Below are 9,090 nucleotides of genomic sequence, written 5' to 3' on the forward strand. Positions count from 1 at the left end.
AATCTAACTACAGGACAATCCTGGAAGATTGGCAACCTTCCTTAAAGCAGATCTAGATGTCATGGTATTGAAGAGGAGAGTGTAGAGGGAAGTGGTGGGAAATTTTGAGGGAAAGAGGCTAGTGGGACATGACATTTCAAATCAGGGCTTGTGTCTGATTCTGTGTTTGTACCCTGATCCTGATGGAACCTCGGGGAGCGATCCTAGTGTAAATAATGCATAATAATTAATAACCGTAAGCATAGGCACCGACTTTCCAAAGTGCTGGTGGGTGCTCGGCCCCCGGCTCTGCCCCAGCCCTGCTCCCACTCTACCCCTTCCCCCAAGGCCCCGCTCTGCCCTGCCTCTTTCCAACCCCGCTCGACCCCCCTCCTTGCCTCTTCCCACCCCGTTCCGCCGCCTCCCCCTAGAGCACTGCATCCTCACTCCTCCCCTCTCCCCCCCAGAGCCTCCCGCACACCATGAAACAGGTGATTGAGGAGGGCAGGAGGCATGGGGAGAGAGGGAGAGGTGTTGATTGGTGGGGCCTGCCAGCAGGCAGGAAGCACTGGTGCGGGGGGAGGTTCTGATGGGGGGTTGTCAGTGGATGCGCAGCACCCACCATTTTTTCCCCGTGGGTGCTCCAGCCCCGGAGCATCCACGGAGTCAGCGCCTGCGAGCGTAAGTGCTTTTAACCGAGTGTCTATAACCAAATCTATTTACAATGCATGGAAAATGACACTTGGAAATAAGCCTTGGTTTTATTCCTAAGTGCTACCTTCTCATGCAGTCACTTTAACTCTGCGATGTCACCGCTCTGGAATGTAAAGCCTAGCTAATGTTTCACTTCTCCCCTCAGTTACAAAATGATGTGTAGAAAAACTGAACAATGGCAGATGGTGAGTCATAACTGGGGCCCTACCAAATTCACAGCCATGAAAAAGACGTCACCGACTGTGAAATCTGGTTTCCTCTCGTGAATTATAGTACAGGGTAAAAGCACACAAATGACCAGATTTCACAGGGGAGACCAGCGTTCATCGAACTGGGGTCCCTGACCCAAAAGGGAGTTGCAGGGGGGTCACAAGATTATTTTAGGGGGGTTGCAGTATTGCTACTCTTACTTCTGCACTGCACTCTGAAGGCAGCACCTGACCAGCAGCAGCGCAGAGGAAGGGTGGCAACACCAGACCAGGCCACCCTTACTTCTGCGCTGCTGCTGGCGGCGGCTCTGCCTTCAGAGCTGGGCCCCCAGCCAGCAGCCGCCGCTCTCCAGCTGCCCAGCTCTGAAGGCAGCGCCGACAGCGGCAGCGCCGACAGCAGCTGCGCAAAAGCAAGGGTAGCAGTACCGCAAGCCCCTCCTTCCCCCAAATAACCTTGCAACCCCCCCCCACCTCCTTTTTGGGTCAGAACCCCCTACAATTACAAGAAGTGAGATTTCAGATTTAAGTAGCTTTAAGTAGATTTAAAATCCTATGGCTGTGAAATTGATCAACATGGACCCTGAATTTGGCAGGGCCCTAGTCATAACCATGTGATTAGTTTACCTACCATGATGAAACCTTAGGCACATATGGCATGAGAGGGCCTGATTCTGGGGTGCGCTGAGTGCCCTGACTTCAGTGGTAGTGGAGGGGACTCAGCACTTGAAAATTGTGGTTAAATTGGTTATTTATTATTTGTATTACCTAGAAGCCCTAGTCATGGACCAGGACCCCATTGTGCAAGGCACTGTACAAACACAGTACAAAAAGATGGGGGTTCTTCATGGTGTACTCCAGAGGGTTTTCTTTTCCAATCCCACAAACTCTTTTGTTAGGCTCCAAAAGAGGGGGAAAGAATAATGAGCTGTTGTTTAAAAATATAGGGCACAGTCCTGTTCCCACTAAATCCGTGGGAGCTTTGCCATTGGCTTAAACAGAAACAAGCTTGGGCCTGTGTTTAGCACTGTACTTTACACAGTTAGTGACAATTTTTCCTTCCTTAAGGGAGCTGCAGATGCTTGTCACCTGTTAAGGCTGGCCCCGCATAGGTGGGGGAATGACCTTGACAAGGAGCAAAGACAGGACAACATTTTCAAATGCCTGGATCTATGTCAGGCTCCTAAATTAATATTTAGGCAGATGAGTAAAGGCTGATTGAGCTCCCTCTGAGGTCAGTTGCAGATATAGTTGCTCACCACCTTTGAAAATCAGGCTAAAAAGGGAATTAGGTGTCTAACTGTTAAGTACCCAGGCATGAAAATCTTCGCCATAGCCTATTAGGGAGAGCAATGGACTGAAGAGACGGAAGAGACACACGTCATCCCAGTCTTTTGATAGAAAGGAAAAACCCAGCATATTTTATTGAGAGTCTGCCTCATCACCCCCAAGTTAAGATGAGCCCAGGGAGTGAGTCTTTGTAAATTTCAATCTGCTCCCCACTCAGAAAAATGACTGGCAGAGGAGGACAGTTTGATGTGCATACAGGCACTTTAAGAAACTCAATACTCAGGACTGTTGGCTGGTGTCAAGGATGTGGAAGTTACCTGTAACCACCTATTAATATTCCATCTGCTAGTTTGATTGTTGTTATGTTCTTGGCTAGCTACCTGATAACCAAGGGTTAGTTCCAGCAGAAGCTGTCTTGCATGTGCGCAGGAAGGGAGACCATAAATTTCAGATAACACCACTGGCAATAGAAAGACACTCCCTTTACCTTTGACCATGTTGAGTTCTCCACCCCTGGCTGGGCATGGGGGGGGGCGATCCCAGTGGGTATACTGGAACAAAAATATTGGAGTGGGTAAAACTCTGAGCTCTGAGGAGACAGTCACAGGGACAGACTGTTCCCCAATCCCGCAATGTGTTCCTGGGATAAGGTAGTTAGGTGAGACAGATGTGTGTAGACTGTTCACTGTGTTGAAAACCCTCCTCTTGTTATGCTTTGTGCCTACAGTTGAGAGTAAACAATGCTTTGATTTTGGAAAGGCTGTTTGATGTCCCTGTATTCACACACTGGTCACAGCCCTGAAAGGAATCCTTGCAGGGCAGCTGAATCCACTAATCACAGTTGGTAAACAGAGTCCCGATCTGAGGAGTGGAGGAAGAATCACAGGCTCCCGCTCCAGAGAGGTAAAAGCTTGTGACCTGTCACCTGGAGGGGTTGCACTCAGAGACTTCGAGGGCTGAAACATGCTGCTAGGCCTGAATTGTGACCACAGGTTGCTAGGTGAGTAATGATTTGATCTCTGTTGCAACACCAGTTAGGGGAAAAGAAGTGGTGGGTCACATTATCCCACAGTGTAACATCATTGTCTTCAGTAGCTTTACACCTGCAGACTGCAGTGAATTTGGCCAGTATTTTTTAACCTGTTGTTTTGATGTATCCCTATTGAAAAGAGGTAATGTGTGACTAGCTGTAAGCCAACTGGAGCATGCAGATGCTCTGCCCTGTTAGCACTGATTTCAGCATCTGGGGCCCAGTTCTGTTCTTGGTTATGCTGTCATAAATCCAGAATAATGGCGTTGAAATCAATGTGGTTACTCCCATTTATACCATTGTGAGAAAGCAGAACTTGTCCCTTTGTCTGCAGACTTGGTATGTGACGACTTTTCAAGGCTTCTCCCCTAGTCGCGCACACATCCGTATTCTGAACTGCAGCCAAGATCCAGTTATAAAAATAAAAACCACAAATGCACCATGTCTGGAACCCTTAAGATTAAGAGCTACCAAATGAGAGAAGTGTCAGAATACAATAGGCTTATGTCAAAGGCTTAACTGTTTGAAGAGTGTCCCTTTTTTGGAAGAGGCCCTGTTGCTGTCTGATGTCCAGATGCCATGGAAAATCCACTCCCCTTTATGGTGGGCTTTTGCAGTTCTGAGCTGGGGATAACACAAAATTAAAAACTAAAGAGTCTTTTGGAATCAAATTTGTTTTTATTTAAGCAACAAAGAGTCGCATGATCAGAGGTGTTAGCTGTCAGCGGGTGCAGCAAATCGACAGATGTAGGGCTTGTCTATACAGGGAAATTGACCCGAATAGTTACGGCAGAATAATCTATTCCTCAATAGCGATTCCAGAATAGCTTCCTGTGTGGACACTCTGTTCTGGAATAAAAGTCACTTTAATCGGAATAATGAGGGCACATTATTCCAAAACAAAATGATTTTTACTGCAGAATAGCTTATTTCACAACGGCTGTTCCATGTATTTCCCCATGTATACAAACCCGTAGGCTCATCCCGCAGAGTGTGCTGTTCCTCAGAACCTTAGCTTTTAACTGCTTCACTGCTGCCTCCTGTTCCCAGGGTCTTGAGCAAAAAACACCTCCAGCAATACTACAAGCAAGTTGCCTTTGAAATGCTGGATGCTGATGCAGCCATCACATAGAAGTTGGAGCAGGGACTAACAGTTGCCCAGCTGCAAGAAAAAAATTGAAACCTACTTGCAACCTGCCAGCTTACCCACATGGGATGGAGACAACCTCTGATTGTTACCTGCTCATTCTCCAAAAGGTTCTCGTCACCAGTGAAGATGTACCCTGGAGGTAAAAATAGATGGATAGGGAGAAAAACGTGAATCACAAAATAAGGACATCTGGAAGAAAGGGTTTCAGAGGACCTAATAATGGAGACACAAAGGATGAAAAATAGTTTGAGGGAAAACAACACAGAAAAAGCATGGAAAACAAGATGCAGCAGGATATGGGAGGAAAAGTAGGAAATAGGAAGACTAAAGGAAAAGGAGGGAAAAGAACAGTGGGCTTGATATTCAAAAGGACAGAAGCTTAGGGCCAGTTTCTCACCTAACGTGCACCTGCAGTCCCTGTGAATTGCTCATGATATTGAACACCTACTTGCTCTAATATCCATTTATGCATTTTGTATGAAAATTAGGCTGGTATTTGCATACACATTTTCTCCACATGATCCTGGACTTCTGCCATTTTGAAAATCAGGTCCAGCAAGGTGTTTTTCTTTTCTTTAAGTTCCATGGTAAATTCTCTTATGCATCTGCTTTTAATCTATGGCATGGTGATTTATACACTGCTACCTAAAAAAACCCCCAAAACAAACAACCTGAACATTTACTGGCCCCCTTTTGAGGCCATTGATCCCCCTCAATTTCATTTGGATAAATTGACAGGCATAAATCTTTGTTTTACTTTCTCCAGATCCTGATCTCCCAAAGGGTTGGGGTTGCTTGGATCTGGGATTTTGGTTTGGATCCTTCTGTGATAGTAAGATACTCATACTGTCATTTACAAATATTTACATATTGATAAGATCTGTGTTTAATTTTTTAACATTAGCTTCCTACTGACCTCTCCTCCTGCTCAGCCACCAACAGATCCCCTTTGCCCCTCTCTGCTTATTTCTCTGTGGCTATTCCTTCCTGTCCTAGCTCTTCACAACCCCAACGTCCCTTTTCAGGCAGCTCGTCTTTTCACAAATGGAATGGCCAGACCTGAGCCGAAGCCTGTGCAGTCTCTAGGCATAAGTGGGAGAGTTAAAGAGGCACTGAGTTTTGCCAGCTCAACTCAGAAATGTATGGTTATTGGTATTGCATTTCAGGTTGGCTTAATGCTTGGGCTTGTAAACTCAAATTCATTGCTACTCGTAGCCACTAGATGTCACTAGAGCCTCACTAACTGTCCTGCTAACTTTTTTTGTTTTTTACTGTATGACTTCTGCCATAGCACCATCTATACACAAATTCACATTTGTGTCTGAAATTGTTGTACCGTCGCTAATTACAGGTAACACTCCAGGTTACTAGAAGTTAGAGAATAAACAAGTTTTCCCTCTCTTTTTCCAGTTTGTTCCCTTTTTTTGTTTTTGACAGCACTTTTTGTATAGTCCGTTTATGGTTGTCTCCCTTGTACGCTCGGTTAAAGAGTCAATTTCCCGCGGATTGAAATGACCTGTTATGATTAGACCTGTTGTGAACATCCAGAGGAGTGCAGATCAACATTTACAAATATTTTTTAAAGAAAAATTCAGGACCTACTATTTAAAGTCAGCTGGAATTTTTACAAAATAATTTGGAAATGTCAGGTTGGCCACATCCCTTTAAAGACAGGAAATAAGTGTATTAGAAGCATTTGGCTGGCTCCCTGTTTCTTCTCTCCCTCTCTGTCATGCTGATTTAGTAACATATGTTCCGGTCCTGCAATGAGCTATGTATGGCGACAGGGTCCATTCATGTTGCAGAATCAGGGCCTTATGCATTCGCATAATTTCACTCATGTGAGTAGAGTTATCTTTTTGATTAACTTTTCTCATTCTTAAAGCAAAAAAGCAGAAACAGCTGTTCATTCATTCTGTATTTCTTGCAGAGCATCATAACTTCACTTTCTGAATAATTTACTGTGACTGAGAGAAAAAATATGATTGTTCTTACAACACTTATATCGGACTGCAGATTTGTCTGTGAATCAGGACTGTGCATTAAAAAACATGTTCCCAGCTTTGAAGAGCCTGGCTAGCTAAATAAGGCAGGACATTCAAAAATGAGACAAAACACATCTCGCTTTGAACGATCTCTGGGAAGGTCTTGGCAGAGGAAAAGAGAGATTGTAATGCTGTAAGAATAGTAATGATAATTAATAATAATGTTATTTATAAAATATCCCCGGAGGTGCTCTGGATGCTGCACAACAATTTTAAATACAATAAAAAACAACAACGCTATAAATCCAGATGAAAACACAAATGAAGCGTCATTAAATTAAGGGTGTCCTTTACAGCAGCTGGCAGAATTTAAAACTGTTTTCAGGTGCTTTTTACAAATGGAAAGGGATGTGCTGTATAATATACACCTACATCTGAGTTTGCATAGCTACGTATATCTCTGTATCTCCTTGTGTGTCCAGAGAAAGATACTAATACACAGAAATTATATGTATAGGCCACCATTTTCAGATTTGGGATTGGGAACTTAAAACTAGGCACCAAAAGCCATATTTTGGACCCAATCCTGTAAATACTGACACAATTGTTTAAATGTACTTGTGCGAGTAATCCCATTTCACTTAATTTATCTATTGTCATGCTTACATGTTTTGCTGGTGGGACCAGAGTGCTCAGCACCTTGCAGTAGGAAACCCTGGGAGCAGAATAAGACAAATCATGTTATTATTTCTTGACCTATATTTCTAGTTAGTACTTTGGGGAAGATTCTTTCCTGGTGCAATATGTCATAGCCCTGTTTAAATCAATTTTCACCAGTCCTGCAATGAGCTCTGTGCACATCCAGGGATCTGACTACAAGGATCAGGCCTTGGATTACTAAAAGAGAAGTAATTTTTAAGCCCAGTTTGGATATCATTGTTTATCCTTTGTTTCCATTTCGCAAGTCTGGCAGATGGACAATATAATTCATTTATGTTAGTTTCACTTGTAGAGTCTTAGTACAACAGTAACAGCCGTGTTAGTCTGTATTCGCAAAAAGAAAAGGAGTACTTGTGGCACCTTAGAGACTAACCAATTTATTTGAGCATAAGCTTTCGTGAGCTACAGCTCACTTCATCTGTAGCTCACGAAAGCTTATGCTCAAATAAATTGGTTAGTCTCTAAGGTGCCACAAGTACTCCTTTTCTTTTTGCGAATACAGACTAACAGGGCTGTTACTCTGAAACTTAGTACAACAGTGTTTGTTTTTGAAACACTGCAAGAGAGAAATATTTCTTCAAAAATAAAATGTTTTCATTGGAGTTTATATAGAAATGATGGAAACATTTCCTATTACTGTTAGGCCTTGTGAAAGCTTGATAACACACAATTTAAGTTTGGGGCCAAACTAAAGCTGACTGTCCCTGGAATAACAATACAGGGTGGGGAACCTGGCTGAGTTAACTTGCAGGTAATTTACATGTGTATTCATGAGAGTTTGTAGAGTTGTTTGGCTCTTTCCTGCCTAAAATTTATACATGTAAAAATCTAAATTACTTAGGCGGGGCCCTGATCCTGCAAACAAATATGTATGTACTTAATTTTACTAGTGTGAGTAGTTTCAGTGGGATTGCTAATTGTAGTGAAGTTAAGCACATGCCCAAGTGTCTTTAGGATCAGGGTCCTAAACGTAACCATCTTCCAACAGGGCTGGCAGGATCCCGGGGGTGTGTGTGTGTGTGTGTGTGTGAGTGCATTTGCTCTCCATCTGCAGGATCCAGGGAGTAGGTTTGGGAGGGGGTGCCAGGTGGCTGACAGGATCCCAGGGGGTGGGTGGGTTTGCACTCCAGCTGCAGGATCATGGAGTGGGCTGGGGGGGGGGCTGCGGCTGGCGGGATCCTGGGGGGTTGGTGCGTGTGCTCTCCAGCTGCAGGATCAGGGGATAGGTGGGGGGGGGGCTGCGGCTGGCGGGAGCCTGGGGGGTGCGTTTGCTCTCCAGCTGCAGGATCAGGGGATAGGTGGGGGGGTGGCTGCGGCTGGCGGGATCCTGGGGGGTGGGTGCGTTTGCTCTCCAGCTGCAGGATCAGGGGGTAGGTCGGGGGGCTGCGGCTGGCGGGAGCCTGGGGGGTGGGTGCATTTGCTCTCCAGCTGCAGGATCAGGGGATAGGTGGGGGGGGGGCTGCGGCTGGCGGGAGCCTGGGGGGTGGGTGCGTTTGCTCTCCAGCTGCAGGATCGGGGGTAGGTCGGGGGGGTGGGTGCGTTTGCTCTCCAGCTGCAGGATCAGGGGGTAGGTCGGGGGGGCTGCGGCTGGCGGGAGCCTGGGGGGTGGGTGCGTTTGCTCTCCAGCTGCAGGATCGGGGGTAGGTCGGGGGGGTGGGTGCGTTTGCTCTCCAGCTGCAGGATCAGGGGGTAGGTCGGGGGGGCTGCGGCTGGCGGGAGCCTGGGGGGTGGGTGCGTTTGCTCTCCAGCTGCAGGATCGGGGGTAGGTCGGGGGGGTGGGTGCGTTTGCTCTCCAGCTGCAGGATCAGGGGGTAGGTCGGGGGGGCTGCGGCTGGCGGGAGCCTGGGGGGTGGGTGCGTTTGCTCTCCAGCTGCAGGATCGGGGTGGGGCATTTGGGGGCCGTGACCGGCAGGCTCCGGGGGCGGGCGGCCAGCGGCCCCTCCAGGCTCCAGGGGCCGCGGTCTCGGCCGTCCGGCGGCGGCGGGCAGCGCTGCGCGGCAGCGCCCCCTGGCGGGC

General features: G+C 46.7%; 1 long non-coding RNA gene across 1 annotated transcript in view; it reads left to right on the forward strand.

Moving 5' to 3' along the window:
* Positions 1 to 5,773, forward strand: part of LOC311532266 — a 13,234-nt gene extending 7,461 nt beyond the window's left edge. Inside the window, exons 2-3 of the long non-coding RNA XR_014714358.1 lie at positions 2,917 to 3,189; positions 4,270 to 5,773. This is a non-coding gene — a long non-coding RNA (uncharacterized lncRNA). The remainder of the gene's footprint in view (positions 1 to 2,916; positions 3,190 to 4,269) is intronic.
* The last annotated feature ends 3,317 nt before the right edge of the window (positions 5,774 to 9,090 follow it).

This window comes from Lepidochelys olivacea (assembly GCF_965140295.1).
Source record: "Lepidochelys olivacea isolate rLepOli2 genome assembly, chromosome: 17".
In the NCBI taxonomy this organism is placed as follows: domain Eukaryota; kingdom Metazoa; phylum Chordata; order Testudines; family Cheloniidae; genus Lepidochelys; species Lepidochelys olivacea.